The sequence below is a fragment of the Corvus moneduloides genome, chromosome 1, assembly GCF_009650955.1.
Source record: "Corvus moneduloides isolate bCorMon1 chromosome 1, bCorMon1.pri, whole genome shotgun sequence".
Classification (NCBI taxonomy): Eukaryota; Metazoa; Chordata; class Aves; order Passeriformes; family Corvidae; genus Corvus; species Corvus moneduloides.
Window position 1 is genome coordinate 49,754,634 of NC_045476.1, and position 20,532 is coordinate 49,775,165.

At 38.4% G+C, this 20,532-nt stretch overlaps 1 protein-coding gene across 5 annotated transcripts in view; it reads left to right on the forward strand.

Annotated features, from left to right (window-relative positions):
* The window catches only part of OSBPL3 (oxysterol binding protein like 3), an 87,986-nt gene that overhangs the window by 19,517 nt on the left and 47,937 nt on the right, over positions 1-20,532 (forward strand). The gene's annotated exons all lie outside the window — the stretch shown is intronic.

Consider the following 20,532-nt stretch of genomic DNA (forward strand, 5'->3'; position numbering starts at 1 on the left):
TCATTCTGAAATGGTCTCTCTAGACTGCAGCCAAATACAGGACTTTGGCAAGGTTGAGATTATGTTATCGGTGACATTGAAAAAATTCTTGTCCTGCTGGTGGGTTTTTTTGCCCGAGTGTTCACTAATTGTGAGATTTAGCATTAGGAGAAAACTGTCCTGAATCATATTTCCAGTCATGGCATTTGTGGCATTTTATCTTCTCTAATAGTATGTAAATATAGTCACAATGCATTCTGAGTACTTAACAATTTCTCTTTTGGTGTAGGGACATTGGTAATGTATTTGAACTTCCTGTCTGGCTGCTTGTGCTGCATTTCAACTGTTTTGTTTGTATCTGTGTGTGTGTATGAATAGATATATTCTTGTCCTTTTTAACCTGTGGGGACCAGATTAGTATTTTAGAGCACCTAGGATGGTTAGGATGTTGTAGGCTTTACATGCATGTAATTTACATATTTGATTGCAGTTTTGGAAGGCTGGATGTTCTGAACTGTGCAGTTCTTACAGTCCTGTGTATAAACTGATGTTTTAAAAATCTGTCTTGATAGACTGATGTGGATCTTATACTTGTAAACCAGAATATAGCACTGCTGTTTGCACTAATTTCTTATTGTACTTGCACCTGTGTTTGCGTAGGCTTAATCACTGCTTTAAGCTTGGAGAATTTTTAGCCTGAATTTTTATTCCTCTTGAGAGCATGTAAAAGGTATCACTAGCTCCAGGATGCCCAGTAGGAACTTGCTTTCTTGTGGAAAGCTGGAGATGAGTCATGAGAACTGAAGTATGTAGCAGGCGCAAGGATTGAATCTTTGCTAGATATGGCTGCTGTAAAGCACATTAAAAACTATGTATGTTTTCAGCTTCTCTAAACTAGAAGCTGAAAAGGTGTCACTGGAGGGGAGAGCAAGGAGTGGGGAATACTTTCACTTGGTTATTTCAGTTGGTAGGTACTGCCATACTGCTCCAATGGGTGGTGCCCAGTTGCTATGGGATCCTTTTACCTATGAAGATAGTGGAGTTTATCAACACTATTACAAAACAGTTCACTGATAAAGTTGGGAATTTTTATGTTTAAGTAGCAAATCAAAGTTTTATGATTGCCTGATGACTTTCAAAACATTTCTGTACATGGCAAAAATGAACATAGAGCAGCCCACCCCAGCATGCAACACGTGGCAATTTTATTTACAGAGGGGGTTCCTGTGCAACAGATACGTTTGTGACTTCCCATGAAGTCGTGCAGGAAACCTGTGAAAAACTCTGGTGAAGACCTTATCTGCTTATCCTAATCTTTCTAGTGTTCCCCACTGAAAGACAACTTTGATAGGTGCTGAAAGGAAGGGTGGTAGATTTACAGGGATACAAAACTGACAGCATTTGAACAGTTACAAAAAGGGAATTTTTCATTGCTCCTCTAACAGCAGTAGCAGAACATTGAAATGAGAATTAGGATTTATCTTAAAAATAATACTTCCATTTTCATACTGACACAGTACAATCCTGTTCGTATCTGTTCTTGGAATGCATTAATACTTTGTAACACCCTGTTTTTTGAGATACATTAAATCTCCCATTAACACGTGGTATAATTTCACTGAATAGCTCGGTATCTTTTGAAAAAGGAAAGAAGCAGTACCTGTGAATTCAAAGTGAATTCACCTTTAAGTGGCTGTCTTAAATTCATTTTTGCAAGCTTGAAAATTGAATCTATGGCTGTTACAGAAGCAACTTCCATATGTTACTGAGCCTTTAGAAGAATTCTTTACTGCTCTCCTGAATGTAGGAAATACAGTGATCCTCATTCCTCAGTCCGGATACATTTTTTTAAAAGAAACTTCATGGAACCCCTGTGTATTCTGGTCTTTGTTGGTATTTTCTCTTAGTTTTGCCAACCTAAAATTCCAGGCTGAGTTCTTTGGTACAAATATTATGTACATTGGCTATTTGGTTTTATCTCACTTGTGAAAGGTGGTTTTTACTTTTTAAGCTGAATATTGGTAGCTCACTGTTGTCTACTGGCTCTTTACTAATAGTCTTATAGGAAAAACTCTACTTTGTTCTTCACAGAACAAAGTTCCGTGTTAAAATATGCCATTTAGTTCTTTGTCTGAAGGAAAAAGAGGCCAAATCTTAGCATGCATATGCTTGTAAATGCAAAAATAACTAATGTACAACCCTAGCTGTTCTTTGTGTACAAGCTCATGACTATAAATTTAAGCTACTTCTCTCAGATGTGTTTCTTTTGGAATTAGCTATGAATATCTGTACTAACTTGTACAGTGAATAGTAGCATATGTGAATCTCCTGCAAAAAAAAAGTGAAGAAGGTAAGAAAAAGGCTGTTTGTTAACTTCTTGTCTTACTAGTTGCTATTGAAACAAATTAGTTTTGTTATTGTTTAAGACCAAAACAAACTATTACATCTGAGTATCGTGGATGGCATCTGTGGATGGGGGTGGTGAATAAGCAAGTTACTTACCTCATGGAAGCATAATTTGTATTTTTTAGTTTGTCGTAGATACTTTGATCTAAAACAGAAAACACATGCTTAGAGGAGCTGTTTGAAACAAGTGGACTGCTGATGTACTATGATTTCAGAATAAAGTAATTTTTAGGACTTGTTTCAGTAGAAAAATAAATGTTCGTGAAATCATGAAAAAGTGGACCAAATATACAGGCACAGCTTTATTAATACAGCATGATACTATTTAAGTGCATCTTTTAGGACAAGTTGTTGCTTGTAAATGCCAAACGTGTCAGGCTGATGTTTGGCTTGAGGTGGTGTGATGAGGTTGTGAACTCCTTGGCCCTGTGGTGCCAAGGTGACAGACCATTCTCCCTGGATTAGGTTGAGAGTATGTCACACACATGAAAATTCAGGTCTTCTTAATATTTACTGCTTCCTACTTTGGCAGAGACTATGAACTTTAAGTGCTTGAAATACCTAATTAGCATAGCCAAAAAAGATCATGAGTCTTGTCTCCTGTTATGGAAACTTTACATTCCTTATGCTTAAATGCAGAGAAAAGTAGCAACTGCTGTCTGGTTGTTACAAAGACAATCAGCTGGGTCACCCTTCCCACTTTAGCAGTGGGAACAAGTTGCTTTCTTAGTAACATTGCAGTGAGGATCTGACAAGTGAAAGCCTGCATATTGCCTACAGAGAGTGATACAGATAGTCCATATTCTTACTAGTGAAAATGTTTTCATCACACCCTCGCTGAGCAGAAGCGTACACTTTTCATGAACTCAGTCCTTTGATGTGCATAATTTTTTTTTGCTTGGAGAAGCTAAAAGAACTTGCCTCTCTTCTTTTAGGGGTAGGTCGAAGAGACCATCTCTGTCTTTCAGTATATGTTTGAACACGTGCTTCTGCCAGCCTTATCATTTTGAAAAAAGATGAAGTAAATTTTTCCTGCCTTTGCTTATGTAAACTCTGGTAATTTCTTTATTTGTCCACCAGCTGAAGAATAAAAATAAAGCCACAGATACATCAGAAGGCAGAAGATTTGTTACATTTCAAAGGTGGCCTTAGAAATTAATTAAGACCAACAGCTGTATAGCTGTGTAGTTGTATAGCTTCAGGGCCCCTCTTTCCAATTGTGCCGCAGCAAAGGTTTTGTGTGCAGGCAGATTGCAGGAGAGTGGAAGAGAAGGTTGCAGTTGTCAGTGGGCTCCTTCAGTGTGGTAATGAGGATATGAGACTGAATCCCCAATCCTACCATGTGTAATAGTGAATGAGGTATGGCTTTGGCCTCTAGTGACTGTTGCTTATTCATTGATTCCTAGTTTATATGCCGTAGACTCACATTTGCTTCAGAGAAAAGGTCATATTCTTGTTTTAATTCATAAGGCAGGTTCTCATAGCAGCAGGTATTTGAAGACAAAATGAAAATGACATTGTTTCTTTAGGTTGGAAGAAGCTTCCTACTAAGCAAAAAATATTATGACTATTGAAGCAGTTACTTCTCAAAAAGAAATAAAGATTACTTTAAAGACTGAGTAAAATGGTAACGGTATAATTTTTCTGAGCTATGTGTATAAAGTTCAGTGGCTTCTTTAGTTTGTCAGTGGGCTTCTGTTACATTAATGTGTTTTAATCTTGTTTTTTCCTTGTGTGCTTGCCCAAGAATGTAATCTGTCATAGATTTTTGTTGCACTTATCAAAGCATATATGAGGGATGAAAAATGGTCAAACCTGATGAAGCATAATTATCAACAGTGATGAATAAACAGAGATGTAGTTATGAAAACGTAACATTTGCAGTATTTGTTTAATGAGTTTTTTAAACTTTCCCAACTTTGTATGTCTCACACACACAGTGTCTGTTGTGGAGACACATGCTTTTTAGTGACCAAACCATAACGAGAACTTTTCAGAATCGAAGTACATTCGCACATCAACTTACGTTTCAAGAACATTAACATTCTTGCAGAAAACCAGGAAAGATGGTTTACTCCCCATGTTACCTGATGGGGAGTAAAACATGCTGTCTGGTGACTTGCAGACACAATAGTGAGCATCAGAGTAATGATGAAAAGAAATTGATGATAAAATGATAATGATAAAATAAAATGATGAAAAAGCTTTATGAAGCCTTCAATGCAGCAGCATGTTTTACTGTAACTTTCACTGCTCTTCCCTTATGTCCAGGTGACTTCTGTGCCTCCAGATCTCCTGAAGGAGACCTGGGCTCTGCTGCTGTATTTTTGGACGATGGCAAGTTATTAAAGAAAAGGAAGAGTTTCTGATCTAAGACCAGATTTCGTATGATGCTTTACCTTGAAAAGTAGCAAAAATTATCCTTATTTTTCCCCCTTAAGTTTTGCCCACATATGTTTGTACCCTGGATTTTTTTACTTCCAGTCCTTAAATATCTGAACAATTTGATGACCGTCCACAGATGTTTGAATGTACTTCAAGCAGTACTTTATTTTTAACAGCAGAAATTACGCTTTCAGGAAAATCAAAGAAACTCAAGTTATTATTCTACTTTAGAAGTCTAATAATAAAGGATTAATCAAAACTAGAAAATTGTCTTTCTGTAGCACAGCATTTGTTTGGAACTTCTAACAAGCTGTCAAGTGGTACAAAAAGAAATAATTTTAATTCTTGGGGGCTCTTGCATTAGCTAAAAGGTAGAAACTGTCAGCTACATTAATGGTCCAGAGGCAGCAGTACTCACTGTGCTGATGCCTTTTCCTGGTCTTAAAATCAAGAGTCAGACACAGTTAGAAGGGGAAAAGGGATTTTACCTTGGTATTTATTTTAAGGATCCTTAGGTGCACATGTCCAGATTGAATGCACCGAAATGCACACCACAATGCCCCCCCCAAAAGATCTGGTATAACATTATAGGTCTTACTGATTAGCATAATCTATCAAAAATTCCCTAATAAGAGGCTTGAATGAGCCCCCCCTCCCCAAGGAACCTTCCCCTAGATGGTTCTATCTTAGTTTACAGAATGTGTTCTGGAGAGGACCTTGGGGTCTGGGGCACACTGATCCTCTACCTAAGAAGCTTCTAAAACATTTAGTCTTGTAGCTGAACAAACAAGTCCAAGAATGTAGGTAAAAAGCACTCTAAGAATACAGAAGCTGTAAAAAGGTATAACAGCTATAAAAGAAAATACAAAAAATCATCATGACATCATGGTGACAGTGAAAAAAACCAGTGGGTTTCTGGTTGAGGGACACCAATATAATTTGTTGTTGGTGATGAGAAGGACAAGGAGGACAGGAGAATGGCCCTGTTCCTTTGTGTGTGATTTTTTTTTTTTTTAGTGACAACTTTTATTGGGCAACAACTCTTTGCTTCTAAGGATTTAAACTATTAATGTTGTTTTTAACACATTGTGATGAGTCATGTGTCACTCCCTGCCTGCTTTTATTTTTGCCACAACTGGACAAAATGATAGTAACAAGTGGTTAGCAAAGTAAAATGTACCCTAAGAAAAGATAGTTTATAGTTTCACCCTTAATACCATTCAGCATCTGGCCAGCAGCTTTTGAGGGGAAAACCTTTGCTTCAGGAGAAATAGAAAAATCATTCATTGTTTAATTCAAGCTTTGGGACTCCAAAGGAAATTGGATTTTCCACTCTGTAGAGTGAGACAGGCTGCAGAATCTAGAGCTTTTCAATGGATTTTGATTTGTCATGAGGATAGTCTAAAATAAACATTTTCTATGCCCGTAGTTGGCTGTTTGTTCTATCTTGTCAAATTTTAGTTTGTACTTCACCTTTAACCTTTTTACATATGGTTTATGTTTTGAACTTGAATTGTCTGGGGTTTTTGTTTGTTGGGTTGGCTTTTTTTCCTTTTTTTTGTTGTTTTGTGGGGTTTTTTTGGTGCCATATAGCTATTGAGGAAATCTAAAAGAAACCACTAATTAAGAAGTGGTGATAGCTAAGTAACAGCTGTTAAGGGCATGATTCAGCGTCTCCTGCTGCAGCTAGCTTCCCCTGCGAGTTGTGAAATCTCAATCTGTCCTGTATTTGCGAAGTCCCTGGTGAAGAAGTGCAGGTAAGCAGGGTGCAGGGACTGCCACAATGGATATTGTGGTTGGTTGACCCTGGTTGGACACTGGGTGCCCACCTAAGCCACTCAGTCACTCCCCTCAGCTGCATGGGGCAGAGAAAATATAATGAAAGACTCATGGGTCAAGATAAGGACACAGAGAGATCGCTCAGCAATTGCTGTCATGGGCAAAACAGTCTTGACTGAGGGAAATTAATTTAATTTATTACCAGTCAAATATAGGGTAATGAGAAATAAACCCAAGTCTTAGAACACCTTCCCTTCACCCCTCCCTTCTTTCTGGGCTCAATCTCCAAATCTGCTTCCTTCCTCCCAGTGGAACAGGGGTTGAGGAATGAGGGCTATAGTCACATCATCACACATTGCCTCTGCTGCTCTTTTCTTCTCAGGGAAGGACTCTTCACTCTCTTGCCCTGCTCCAGTGTGGGGTCCCTCTCATGTGAGACACTCCTCCATGAATTCCTCCAACATGAGTCCTTCGCATGGGCTGTAGTTTATCATGAACTGCTCCAGTGTGCATCCCCTGTGGGGTCACAGAGTTTGAGGAATACTTCTGAAGTGGGATTTTGGCTTTAAGCTGGAGGCCCTTTTAATAGTATCTTGTGAGAAATAAGGAACCACTACTACCATCTTTTACCTGGATGTGTGGCTCTGTGTGGGATGCTCCAGCTGTGCTGTACAGGCTATTCACTGAAGAGTTGGACTCAGTGATCCTTGTGGGTCCCTTCCAACTCAGAATATTCTGTGATTCAGTTCTCACCTGTGGGAAGATAAATCCATGGTTTTTTCAGTTGCATAACCGTGCATCACATTTCATTTAACTTACAGCCCAGAAATCTGTAATGTGCTTGATATGTGTGGATTTAAAACATAAAGTCATTGTTATAGAAAAAATAAATATGCATATTAAGACTTGATTAAAAAGGGATCATTAACACTTGAACAAGGTGCTAGTATCACTTCAGATGAATATATAGAAAACATGAATATCAATATGCCTATACTTCGGAAATGAAGGATATTGGAAATGAAAGTTTTATGACCGGCAAGAATTATGGGGTTTGCCATGGAAAGTGCAGCAGAAGTTCCTAGCCTGATGAATGGAATAGAGCTGCTGAAGGTGTATTCAGTAGAGAGGAAAGCTGCAGGCCACCTGAGGCAGGTTGCAGGCTGTTTGATCTGAGTACAGGGGCCAGCTCAGAAGGCCCAGCCATGCTGGTGCCGAGTGAAGTGTCCAGATCTCTGAGTCTCTGCAGTGAGTCAGAGCTCAGGGGCTTCTGCCTTGGCTTCCAGATGTGCTGCCATGAGTCTGGTGTAATCTAATAGGCAGTGACCTTTAATTGCCTTTTGGCCTTGTGGCATCAAGCTGCTACTGCCACAAATGACAATTAGTAAAATTCCTCTCATTAGACTGCACTGAACAAGGGGTAGCATGATAGTGCAGCATAAGGAAGATGTGTTTATAAAGAATATTTTATTTCTATCGCAAAAATATTCCTATGTCTGCATATGTTTGAATTTCAGAGTGCTCTGAAAGGATTGTGAAAACTAGCATTGTTGCTACTTATTTATGCAAGTTAGCGGTAGCAAAGAAGTTCTGGTTCAGTATGTTACAGGGAAGATCAAATAGAAGACTGTTTAATGGTTTTGGATAAATTGTGGCAACTCAGTTTGGACTGATTGCTTTCACCTGATTTATTTGATTTGCTACCTGCGAAATACCCAGTTTCTGTCCATGGGGAAATGAAGGCTCATTAATATTGTTGAAATAATTTCTTTCTGCTTGCTCAGCTGGAGAAAAGTCAGGCCTGCAGCATCTCTGAAGTGGTTCTGAATCTAAAAAACCAGTGGTTGTTTATGTACAAAATGTTAATTGTCACTCTGTTCTGTTCAGACATAACTAATGTGTGACTTAATTTAGATACATTAGCTGAGAATCATTGTGTTCACATGGGAAGTAATGCATTTGTCACATGTGTTTCTCATGCTTAATGCATAACATCCAACTTGACAATTCCTGCACTTGTTGGTGAGTTTAAGCTTCTTAGATCTACTGTGTAAAGTGGTTAAGCTGCTGGTTTTAACTTCTAAATGCCTCATGCTTTTTCCATGTCCTCACCTAGCTCTAGAAAAGTATCTCAGGCATGGGGAATGGGGCAGGGAGGAAGACAGAGAGAAACTGAGCTGTTCAGACTGGTAAAAGGAGATGTGAATTCTGTTTGAGCAATTTGTGAAGTCCCCAGGCAAAATCAATACGAAGATTCCTCTGCACAAGGCAGCAGCATTTATTGGAAGCTTTAATTATTTTAAAGCACTGTATGCTGGATTTGTATGGACAATCTGTAAGAACAAATGACAGACTTTTCAAAATTAGTTGCTGCATGCCATAGGGAGTAGAAGCAAATTTACATTCCAATTTTGGGAATAATAATGAAATTCTGAATAGATTGGCAATTGGTAATAGGTCAAAATTTGTATGTCTGGAAATGGTATCATTTATGTGAAAGTAAATGTGAGGTATGAAAACTTTTACTGCAGTTTTGGGTCTAAATGAACTTCACTTTAAGGGTGGGTGTTTTGGGAAGCACGAAGATGCAATCAGTTTTCACTGGATGCTGTTCAGAGCCTGGCATGTGACTACCATTTGTCCCATTTTCAAAATCCTTATTCAAAAACCTAATGTGCTAAAAGGAGAAAAACATAAGGAGAGGGATCAGAGTCTCTTTCTCCAAGTAATTCAATAACTTTTTTGTATTTGACACAAATATAAATTATTTACATTTTTATGTGTGCACTTCATAAATTAACTGGCATGTGGCTCTAGTAGCATTTTAATTCAATTGACCAAAATGACCAGGTGGAATACAGCACCAGGTCCTCAAGAAATGTTTTATGTTGTGTACTGTGTTTTCTTTCACCTTTCAAAAGTGTGATACCCATTCAGCATGATAATCCATCCCCAAAATCATGTCTTGTGATGCAAATGATGCTGGTGGGTGGCAGGAGATCCTGCTTGTTTTGTCACTGCATTTTATAGTTCAGTACTGACTTGAAGCAGTGATCACCCTATCACTCTAGAGAACAATTTTTTGCTGTTTACTCTGGGAACCATATGGGAATAGTTTCAACAACACCTCTTTTATTATTCTCACTGTTAGTGTGAGTGTCCTACTCTGGAAGATCATTATAATGAGGAATATCATGGGGCTGGTGAGCAGTCAGGTGAGTCAGCATGTTTGAGAAGAGTCTGAAATAGGAGCTGGGGCACTGCCAGCTCCCACAGCCACCTTGTTTGTTTGCTGCTAGAACAGACAGTGGACTGATTCTCTTATTTTTTGAGTACAGAAAAGACTGTTAAACTGCAAATACTGATAATGTAACTTCTCCAAATGTCATCCTTCCAACTGCCATTGGTCATTCCAAGATTTATTTTTAATGTGATGTTCCATGTAAATCCTTGTTATTTTGGTGTAACAACACTAAAGATCTTTGGTGTTTTGGACATATTGTATGATGTGATCTCAAAAACAGTATAACATGTTAGGAGAAATAATTGGGTGCATTTTTATATGGAAATCTTAGTGGTTTTTTACTTAAATCACCATTCACTGTAAATTTTTTTCCACATTTCTCCTCCAGCTCCTCATTTTCTACATACATTTAATTTTTCTACCTTTTCACAATTAAACACATAGAACAAAAGAATGAAATCCAATGGTTCTGTTTTAACTGCCTGTATTGCACAGGTGTATTTTTTTCTAGAAGACAGTATGAGTTATGGCAATGCTTTAATGTCTGCAAATGTCATGTTTTCCAGTCAAGACTGGATGAAAACTTTGTGCATAGAGTTTCAATATTGAACAGCCTGTGAGAAGACAACGTTCTGTCAAAAGTGCAATTTTATGTCCTGAACTTTGTAAAGGTGTTTTCCTCCTTTATGCATTCTATATTTCATAATGTTAAAAATATATTCTTGAATAAGTTTCTCAAACCTTTAATGCTAAAAGTATCACTTGGTAGCAAAATTGTAAAAAACACATTGAGTGAAAGATTAATATTAGTAAAAGTTAAGGAAAAAATATGTAGGTCAGCATGGGTGAAGTAGGCGTGAGTGCCATCTGTTAAGAAAATAGCTTTCAGTATTATGTTTCCTGCAACTTCATATGTTACTTTAGTCATTTTAGACATTTTTAAATAAAAAACCCCAAACCTTTTTGTGTCTTCCTCCAAGAAATTGCTTTGTTCTATTTTTCTTTTCAGAAATTCATCAAGAGAGTTATATGAAATAAGACTTAAGTATTTTCAGAATTCATTTTATGCACTGTATGTAATTAACCACAGCTTTGATTTTTTTTTTTTTTTTTGGTGTTGGAAGTCCTGATGGTCTAGCAAAGCCAGTGCCATATGCCAGCAGTTTAAAAACTAACACAAAACTGATGAGGGATTGGAAGGAGAGTAGAGAGAGAAGGCAAAGACTGGTGGAACTCTTTTAATACTAAGCTGTTTAAGGGGAACCTACATCACTTTTAAAAACTTCTGTTTATTGCTGGTTTTATAGCCTATAGTTAAAATCCAGCTTGTTAGTTGCTGTTCAAGTATAACCAACGTCAAGAATGCTATGAAGCAACTGAGATGTTGGATTGTACACACTATAAAACTCTTCACATTGTTGTCTGCCATCTCTGTGGCCTGCTTGCAGTGACTGGAGCTGAACTAAAAAATTATATACTCATTAGAAATAAAAAATATGAATAGTTTAATTGTACCGCCCTTTCACTGAGGTCTGATCAAGTTCTTTGTAAATTATTCATTCTCTCATACTGCTGAGGCATCCTAATTAAAACCTTCCATCTTTTAAACCTCTAAAAATACTTGAGAATGAGAGCGTAGCTAAAGCTTTTTTTAATCACGGGGCATTTCATTTGTTTTTGATTAAATTCAGATAGATAGCTGCTAGCTTGCACTAACCTGAATCTAAATGTAAGATTAGGGACAGAGTATCTTTTCCAGAACTGTCTGGATCAATTGAAACTGCTTCCACTTTTTTGACCACCAGCTAGTGATGACCATCCCAAAGCAAAGTATGTGAACTAGTCACTGTGACAAATGCTGCTCCACTGAAGTGGATCAGGCAGGGCTCATGTGTTTGGTGGGGTTTTTTTTGGTTTTTTTGTTTTGTTTTGTTTTTTTAATGTATTTATTTTTTGGCTGGTGAACTGATCTGCAGGAAAGGACAGTAACAAATTGCTTGGGAGCAAGAATTTCTTCAATTACTTTGGCAGCTTTGAAAATGAATATGAATTTGAGTTCTAGCCTGTCAGTGGAGGAACTGAGCTGCTACTGAGACCCATAAAGGTTCTCAGCAGCTTTATATTAACTCTGAGCTCTATTGCTGGATGCAGGCCATATTTCTACATTGGGATGTCATATTGTAGTAGACTTGTATAAGCAAACTTACTGCATTAAAAACTCTTTAGGTCTTCCTTGTTCTGGGCTGTCTGTAGTAGAGTTACGTTATTCACGGCTTTCTTTTTGTGGCCAATCTCTGAACTTGCTTTTAGATTTTGTACCCTTGTAGCTAGGCAGAGGCAGGGCAAGATCTGACATGAAGTCACTCACTCTGAGATGGACCTTCTGATCGCCCCAAACATAAGTGCTACTTCTGCAGCTTTGTGTTTAGTTTCTTCCCTTTTCAAGGGCAAAAGTTCCTTTACCAGTTCTGTCCAAGTTGAGCTCCTGTGGTAACCCTAGCTGGATTTGTCTTCCCCTCCAGCATTTCAGAACTTGAGGACGTGATGGTGGGATTGTATCATTTGAGGTGGGGAGAGGGTCCCTTTTATGGTTCTTTCCTGTTCAAGAGCTACCCTTTTAACCAGAGACCCTCACTTCTGGCCTGCATCTTTTTTTTGTCTGACCCAGCTATTGTGATTGATACTTTCCCATTTCTTGTTAATTAGGCACAACATTGCATGTAGTCATTCAGATTTATAATCTGGATTCCCACATCTCCCATCTCTCTGCTTCTAGGTCTCTTTCAGTTCATCTTTATCCTGTACCGCGAAGATAACGTTGCAGAAAACTCGATCCATGGAACCTCTTTCCTGGTTCCCATTGTCAAGGTGTTCATTACGATCATAAATATGAATGGATTTAAGACCAGCAGAATCTTCCAAGAGTAGTTCACTGTGTGCATCTGTGACTCATGGTTCCTGTCACCTGCATACATGAACGTGGGTGATGTGTGTTTCCAGGCAAAAGGACAGCTGCAGGCCTCATCGTGTCTGTCCTGGAGGAGCTCCTGCTAAAGCTTTAACATTTTTAATTTGTATTTGAAATGAACACATTTCTGTGAGAGTTTTAGATTAGATATTAAGAAGAAATTCTTTACTGTGAAGGTGGTGAGGCACTGGCACAGTTGCCCAGAGAAACTCTGTGTGTTCCAAGCCTAGAAATGTTTAAGGCCAGGCTGGATGAAGCTCTGAGCAGCCTGGTCTAGTGGAAGATGTCCCTGTTCGTGGCAGGGGGGTTGGAACTAGATGATCTTTAAGGTCCCTTCAAGCCTAAGCCATTTGATGTTTCTGTGGTTCTGTGTATACTTATTTCCTTCATGTTAGCTTTTGGGTTTTTTTTTTTTTTTATTTTTCTTGAAAACCTGGAATTAGCAAACTCCTACCTTTTGGCTTTAATAATAAAAATACTTACCACTTGTAGTACTAAGTGTCCTAAGGATACTTTATATGTAACTATTTTCTACAATGCATTTCTAAAGTTTTGATGTTTGCACATTGCTTGTTTAGAAATACAGTGTTAAGAAATTAGTGGCCCCTCACCTAAGGTGGTGTTAGAGTTAACACTGATCTGCTAACAACTAGCTGCCCTTGTTCAGAACACCACACACCTCTTTTGTTGTTTCAAGATCTAATAATATGAAAGTACTTCTGTAAGGAAATAATCTGCATAATATTTAAAAGGAAGCTGTAGTTCTACATATATAAATATTAATGTTGTAAAGCACACTGAAAAGGTGTCCTGGAGAGGACTTGGAGACAGAAGCCTCTAAAGATATATTAAGTTGATCAAGAAGAAATATGACCTTTTAACAGTTCATTGTCATTGCACTTTATAAAGTGTGTAAATGAATTTCTATGCATCCTAGGAAGAACTGAATCTTGTTACCACAGTTATTAAATAAGATTTAAATTTTGAGGTAATAGGCCTGCTTACAACGGACAAATATTAACATTCTGAAAGGGAAGCACTGTTTCCTTTGTATTTTTTTTTCTTTTAGAAATTAGTGACATACAAAAGACAAATGACAATGCCAGTGTATCATGGAAAAACAAATATCTGTGAGAGGGATCAAAATTTTTGTTTGTTTGGTTTGGTGATGGGTTTTTTGTTTGTTGTTTTTTTCTTTTTTTTTTAAAGAAGTAGATGATTCCAAAGTGTGAAAGGTAAAACAGTACATTAAAGAGGACAAAGCAGGTTTGTTGGATCCTGCCACTCTTTAATGAACATGTCTAACTCTCTTGCATGAGATAAAGAACCCGTGTTGTGTTTGCTGTTCGTACCACCCTCATGGTATTTTTCTTCAGACTTTGGTGAGGGCCTTCCAGGGCCACCAAAACTATTCCAGTATTTTTATTCGCTGTTCTACAAGAAACCGGAGATGACTGGGTTTGGGTTTCTTTCTCCATAGTTACACCAACTATGTCAGCTGGTTTAATAACATATATTGTTTTATGTCAGCTTTGATAGATTTATGCATCTCACAGCATTTTGCAGTTCATCAGGTCACAGAGAGCCAGTCTGATTCAAAGTTACACCGATGCCTTCAATGATTTGACAGAAAATTGATGTCTTTTTCTTGATGTGCAGGCAGTTCTGTCTTAAGATCTTGAATTACTACATGCTGGCAGACTGACAGATATTTCCAGAACTAACATTGTGCCTATCAAAACTGAATCCACGAAAACAAACAGTGTGTATTTCAGTAACACTTTAGCAATAATGACTGCAGTTTTGAAAAGGAGTAAGCCTTGGGGCACAGGGAAGTATCTTTGTTTTAGTGAACAAAGCAAAGCTTTAAGTAGTAAGAGCAGAAAAATGAAAGACAACCAAGCTCCTGCCAAATGTTTCCCACTCAGGGATGTTATCACTAAGAGATGGGCCTCTCCAAGGTTTTTAGTACAGACTGTAAAATGATACCATGTGCCTGTAATTTTCCTTACTGAAAACAATAATAAGCTTGTCTCTCTGTCTTCTATTGCCTGATCACCTTTTGTAAGGTTTTCTCTAGCTGAACAGCACTTCAGCGCACACAGGCCTGCTGCTGCTTTGTTCTTGGAGCAGAGGGAGGACTGTCTACCTCGCTGGCCCTGCTGTATGCGGTGTACCCGCTCCTGGCCTAGGGTTTGATCACAGCTCAGGAGCTGTTGTTTTCTGCTCCACCCTCCCGGCACAGAGACTGTGGACCCCTCTGTTACTGGGTCACACACTGTTTCTTGTGGTCCCCCAGCTTTTGGCTTATCAGTCGAGTGTTCAGTCCTGCCAAGAGCTGGAAGGGGCATGTGGGGCCGCCTCTCAGTCATGCTAGTGAGCCCTGAGCTGCCAGGCAAGCCCTAGGCAAGACTCTTTCTGAAAGGGCTAGGGAGAGAAGAAGAATATTAATTATTTAGGACCTGACTGTGAGCTAGATTAGACCTGTTAGTTATGATTCTCAGTGGTGATTGAAAGTTGAGTGGAAAAGATACTACGAGAGCTGACTAATTACTGTAAAAATACTGTCATTACTGTGTATATTTTCTGTGTCACTAGTCACCAAGACTTAACATATCTATCTAGTTTATATAGCCAGTAATTTTGGGTTCTTTATACAAGTGCAATCTATCACAGATCTCCTGGGGGGATGGAAACAGTGTCAGGAGTATGCATTTTAAATGAATCATGTCGTGTGCAGTATTATAGTCAGTTTCTGTGGTGGATGTGAGGAAGAGGTGGTATTTTTATATGTACTCATATTTCAGGATGCTGAATGACCTATTTCTAAATTTATATAAGATTTTTCTAATGTAAGGATTAATTATCTGCCACAGGGGTTAGTGAAACAGCAAACATTTGCTTTGCTTCAGGAGAGTCTAGTTAGACTTGACATCGAAGCATGTTTGTTCTTTGATGTCTTTCTTGGGTTGTATTCCACTGGATTGTTTCTGGGGTTTAGTTTTGTGGTTTGTTTTCTGGTTTTGTGAGTTTGTTTGGGTTTCTTTTGCTTTCTGTGTGCTGGAACATAGGGGATTTTCTTTCATCGAGTGATGAACTTTATACATGATAAGCAATCTGTTATTAAATGCAGTATGGTTGTTGTTTGTCTGGCTTTTCCCCTTTCCCTCTCTGTCTGCCTCTCTTGATTAGACAATTAGGAGAGTTTTCTTTGAACTAAATTTTCCTCTTTTGGGTCACTGACATAGCATGATTTAATTGCTACAATGGCCTCCTTAAGCAAGCAGGCTAGATGGAATTGTTTCTTTGCATCACAGACTACTTCAGAGTAGTAGTTTTTCATGGCTGATGAAAACATCTGCTCGAGAGAGGTGGTGATTTGGGCGAGCACCTATCTGATGGAAGTCAGTTCTGAAATGCTTCCTGTTATTGTTAGTCTCCCTAAGCTGTTTGAACTTTTGCTTTCAAAGATAGGTTTAATAGCCTACCAGTAAGAGTTGTTTTAAACTACTTTGTTTGTTTCTGCAAGTTTTGTTTAGTAAAGGAACTAGCTAGTAACAACAGGATTTATGTGCTTTGACCTTCAATAGCGTGAATCTTATGGTAATTGAGGAACAGCGAATACCTGCCTTGAAAAGACATCTCCAATAGTTGTACATGGTGTATCTGTAGCCTATAAATAATTCTTTCCTATTTTGAGCCAGATGAGACACTGGGATAGATTAAAGCTGGCAAATTGAACTATAACAGAGACATGAAAGCAATACTAGGAAAAGACTATTGCTTTGTTTATCCAGGCAGATGTGAGTGAATGTAATTTAATAATAGCTGCAGAGCAAAGGTTTCAGCACAAAGTCTTTTTAAATTCTGTGAAAGTCACTCAGTGTTGCTTGCAACTCTGATTTGGATTGCTCAGTTCCATGCTTGCTATATCCACCTGACTGTTATCAGGCTTTATGTTGTTTCTGTTCTTCTATTCAAAAAACCTTAATTGACTACAGAATGAGATGTACACTTCCAGTTTTGCTTCTCAGAGTATCTACAGTGTTCCTTCACTGCTGAATCAGCTTTGTAGCAGCTATTAAGGCTTTATTTTCTTCCAGAACGGTAGCAAAAATAATTGCATAATGTTGATTTTTTTTTTTTAAACTGCAGTTATACATAATTTTTTTCTGAATTTCACTTCCCTTCTTTTGGTGAGATGTGAAAAATCTTTGAGTTTGCTATAAGCTTATTGTTTTTAGAGTTGTGAGAGATGAAACGATACTGCAAGGCTGCTTTGAACCTGTGCAATTTAAAGGTTTGCGGACAACCTGGGATGGTACTTTTTGAAAAGAAAAGTATTCCTGTTTTACATATTATCATGTGTTTACATTAGCTTTAATTGATGTAGAATGATAAGGCTCTTAGTAGCAGATGACAAGTAGAGATAAGTGCTGTTTATTGTCTTATGGTTTAATAGCTCTAGGTAATAATATTTGATACTCATGTATTCTTAATTCTTCAAAATGCACCTGGTGAGGTCATTTGCAGAGATACTCTTGGCCTACTTTTGCAGTTGTTGACTTTATAGAAAAGAATTAGGCCAATACTTAGCACTTGTGAAAATTACTGTCCTAAATTTATTTGGATTTGCCTCAGCCTCACACCTTTGAGTTGTCTTTTTGGAGTAGACTGAAGTAAGTAGCACTGTGTACTCCAGAGACATGTGGGAGTAAATGCATTCTGAGGCCATCCTGTGGCATGGAAAAGAGCAAGTTGTAATGAATCTGAAGCAGTTGGATCATGAAGACTTTAAAAATCAATTGTAGTTGCAATCTTCCCTTTGTTAGCGTAACACTACTTTTTATGCTTTCTTTAAAGTTGTAATTGCTCTTATACCTGGTGGCCTTAATTTCCACAGGTAATGTAAAATATCATTTACCTTAGAGAGAGGCCCAGTCACTGCTGCTGAAAGCCAGCCAAGTTGGGATGCGGGATCAGTGTTTTCTCACTTTCCTGAAAGAAAAGTGAGTTATTGTTGAAGGGCAGCCTGAGTTTTCTTTTTTCTTTTCTAAACTTGAAGAGAATTTTTAAAAAGGAGCACAGACTTGTTGCTGGAATATGCAGCAGTTTTTACAGAGGAGATGAGGGATCATTATTCACATACACTTTTTCATGTTCAAATCTGGAAGTCTCAAGAAGTTAAATTACTGGGAAACACCAATAGAATAAAGCACTTTGGAGAGAGGATACATTTTTCACTCGTGTATTCTTCAGGACTGGTAAGAAAAGCCTTTCCTTCAGCCCATGCAGTAGTTAATTTGAAGGAATAAAGGAAAATTTAAAAGCCCAACTTTAGAAGTAGACTGACAAAATACTTCAGGTGCACTCTGCCAGATTTACCTCACCTGTCTCCTGCTCCGTGTTCAAGGACCTCTTGTTAGGTAGTGAGTCATCTTCAGCTCATTTGAATTCTGGAAACGTGCCCATCTCCCTCTTTTTGATTCCAGAAGGACAAATGACATTGCCCTAGGAGATCTTAAGTACTTTCTTAGGTGGTGTAAGTCTGTGCCTCTCTGACGTCAATGTTAGCAAGTAGAGCAGTGCAGTAAAAGTGGATTCTTCTTGTCAGTCGGGTAAAGGTGAAGACCTAACATCAGCCCCTGGATAAGACTAGTCAGGACTAGCATTATTCTGGTGTTATGGACTCAATGCTTTGAGCGCTGGATGCAGTCCTGGAGTATATTTAATCCAAAAGGGATTCAGTTCCCATGTTCCAGGACTGCCCTGCAGTGCAAACCTAGTTATTACAGGAGATCTGGAGAGGAAGTAGCCCTCTGCTCTGTCCTAAAACATTAATGTAGCCAAACCTTTAGTTCATTTAGACTCCACACCAGAAACGTGATGATAGAAATATTCCTATAATGATATGGCTTCTCTCTGTGTTGAAGTCCAAGAGACCTCTAGGATTTTTTTGACTTACTTGACATTTCCAGGACATCACAACTATTGTGCTGTGTGTTCAAACAGGCAAAGGGCATCGTATATCTTAAACCTAGTGTGTCTAGGAGATATACCCACAAAGTACTGATGGCAGTAATTTTCAGTGCATTTTGCTGCAAATTAGAGCCTGTTTCTTGCCATGAACTCTGCCAATCACTGCCAAAATGCCAGATAGTCACCAATGAAAGCTGAAGGTGCTCATTCTGAACACAGAGCAGGGAAGGTAACAGGATTTTATCTGAGCAAAGTGTGTCCCAAAGTAAAGCACTTGCTGTCTGGTTTCAAGGTGGTATTTGAACAATGAGTTTGCAGAAAGAGTGTTTCTGTTCCTGTTGAGAGTGTTTGACCTCTGCTTGTTAATACAGATGTTACCATTAAACTGCTTTGCTAAATGGAGCTTGCAAGTAAGGAAGAAAGTTAATCCTTTATATTTACTCCATAGTTAAAAACCTGAGATGCTTCTAACCTGCTTTAAAAAAAAAAAAATCTAAGTCTGCTTAGAGTATTAGTTCTTAATGAAATGCCACACAAATTTGTCTTCCAGACAGAAAGTGACCATACCTTCTCCAAAATGCACTACTCCTAATCTCAATCATAATTTCAGTTTAAGGTCCATCTGTTGGGCCCAAATCACACAGACCTTGCTATCACATTGCTGTTCTGGGTTTTTTGGCCTTCATTGTGCTCACTGTCTTTGTAGCTCTCTGCTGGTTCTTGGAATATTTACCAAGCTGACCCACCTTCACTCCTGGAAGAACCCCAGGAGAGTTCCTTTCTCGCCTCTCTTGTGGAGGCTGTATCACAGATTTGCTCTGGAGGTAACAGAGTGTTTTTGACTAGGTAAAGTAAATGCCATAAAGAGAGATTGTGTTTCAGGTGAAAAGAGGGCATGTTGATTGAAATGTTACAGCAAACTATATTGCCAGAAAGCACTGTAGATTGGAAAAGGTCTCTGTTCAAAAGCTGGATGCTTCAAACTACAGCAGCAGGGAGAGGGGTTTTCTGCTGCAGAGTGTTGTCTTCATCTTAAATATAGCACCTGGTTTTAAGTTTGTGTTCTGTCTCTGTCTGTGGATTTTGATGTGGGATTTTGGGTTTGTTTTGGGGTTTTTTTTGTTTGTTTTTGGTTTTTTTTGGTTGTTGTTGTTGTTTGGGGTTTTTTTTAAGGAAAATGAATTCTTAAAATGCACAAAATGTTTTACTAGGGATCTGAAATTACTGGTTCTCTCAGAATAGTATTTAAGCGTCTTCAAGAAAGAATGAGTGACAAACGTCAATAATCAGTGATCCCAGCTCAGGACTGTTCACAGTACAAGCAAGGGCATTGTGAAGTAGTGCCTCCCTGTTCTGGCAATGAAATCGCTCTTCTCTCTGTGGAAACTTCCTTACCTTCCTCAGTGGTTGTTCTTGGACTCTATATAATTGTGAATTCTTTGCCTGAGACAATAAAATTTGAAGTGATACACAATGCAGCCACCTCAAGTTTTGGAAAGCATCACCCTTTTCTAATGTCCTCTGTGTGTTGTTTTGTTGGGGTTTTTTTTAAGTATGCGGTTACCATGACAACTTTTACCCACGCTGGAAATCCCTTACTGGGAGTTCCTGGCATGGCTTTTATTTGCATGTGCTGCAAGGAGCACTGTTATTAAACAGACTGTTAATTATTCTTCCAGTCACTCACTGAGACAACTGATGCGACTGTTGTTAGAGCTTTCTGATTCCAGGTGAAAGTGGTCATGCACAGCTCTATGCAGCTAACTTTTCATGCTCACTACTTTTAGGTATT